We start from the raw sequence: 1,588 nt of genomic DNA, 5'->3' as shown, positions 1-1,588 counted from the left end.
TTTTCCTTATCGCTGGAGTTTAAGAACTGTTATGATTGAAGTGAGACAGGAGTTATCAACACACATATCATGCACGAATACAGAGACCAAGAGTGATAGAGAGAGTCCAAATACAACAGTCTCTGCGCAAACCATCAATCCAATGTTTGTAAAATGCAGGCACTATAAATTTGGAGATCGAAAATCGAAAGCGGGTTCCTGTAATTCCAGCACGAAAATTCAAAGCATGATATTGCAGGTCCTGTATCTGTGTGTTCCGTTCTCTCGATTGGTACAGTGTGAAAATGAGCGGGTCAGATGCCTTATTCTCCCTCCGGAACAATTTCTACCTAGGAGCCTACCAGGCAGCCATTAACGAGAGTGATGTCCATGGCCTCACGGAAGAGGAATCCATCGAAAGGGATTGCCTCGTTTACAGATCTTACATTGCCATCGGCAGTTACCAGCTCGTTATCTCTGAGATTAATGATTCGGCAGCAACCCCTTTACAGGCCGTGAAGCTCTTGGCAATGTACTTGGCTGGACCTGAATACAAGGAAACTGCTCTTTCCAGTCTCAAAGAATGGCTCAGTGATACTGTCATAAGCAACAATCCTGTTTTGAAGCTGATTGCTGGAACCATCTACGTTCATGAACAAGATTACAATGAGGCTCTGAAACACACTCACTCAGGAGGAACACTAGAATTGTATGCTCTGAATGTTCAAATATATCTCAAGATGCACAGGTCCGATTATGCAGAGAAGCAGTTGAAATTAATGCAGCAAGTGTAACCAGAATCTCGTCCCCTCAGTCAACACTCAACTCCACTGCCTCTTATCTTCTTCAAATCTCCTTCACTGAATTCTTCACCGAAAATTGATGGTTGAAATGAAATGTCCCACAACAGCTTACTGTTTTGGGCGTTACAATCAAAAACAGATTCTCATTGGATATCTCTCTGGTCACCAGAGCCGAGCCTCGGCATGAGGAAAATTGAACCACGAGCGAAATCAGCTTTCTTCTACTCCACTTCTCCAGATCCAACGAAACGAGAAAGACCCACAGGATATTCTATATAGTATTTTAGGTCTAGAAGTAACAGAAAGGAATGGAATGAAGCATTGTGCGAAAGCTTGTGGCTACCATTCGGGTCAAGGACATTCTGGGATGAAGGACAACTGCAGGAATAAACACGAAACGCCCGAGAGTTACTTCACTTCTCCAAAATGAAATGAAGACGACTCACATGATATCACTGACAGTTGGAGAGACTTAGGCCCCGAAATAAACATAAGAGTAGAGAGTCTCCCATCGATTCTTCGAAAAAACGGAAGAGTAGTGAGTCTCAGAGAGTAATGACGTCCTCCCAATACTTCCCTTCGCGGTTGAAACAAAAGTTGTAAACACTATAGCATTTACCTATACATAGACATGTCAAGCTATGCTGCATCCATTAGCAAGTCGACATTGGGGATGGTTTTGGGAAATGGGTGTCGTCCCAGAATTTCAACAACCAAATCAGTGCAGGCACAGCATCTGCACTTTCAACACATGCACGAATATCTTCACTGTGATTACAAAGATTCCCAATAAACCACATACAACT

The 1,588-nt window shown here is 43.0% G+C and overlaps 1 pseudogene; it reads left to right on the top strand.

Annotated features, from left to right (window-relative positions):
• Window positions 1-284: 284 nt before the first annotated feature.
• LOC149214326 (coatomer subunit epsilon-1 pseudogene) lies at window positions 285-773 on the top strand (annotated as a pseudogene).
• Window positions 774-1,588: the final 815 nt, after the last annotated feature.

The sequence above is a fragment of the Pinus tabuliformis genome, chromosome 1_1 (assembly GCF_031772625.1).
Source record: "Pinus tabuliformis cultivar Carrire ecotype Pingquan chromosome 1_1, CPIR1, whole genome shotgun sequence".
Classification (NCBI taxonomy): domain Eukaryota; kingdom Viridiplantae; phylum Streptophyta; class Pinopsida; order Pinales; family Pinaceae; genus Pinus; species Pinus tabuliformis.
This window is presented reverse-complemented; position numbering and strand designations above follow the sequence as displayed.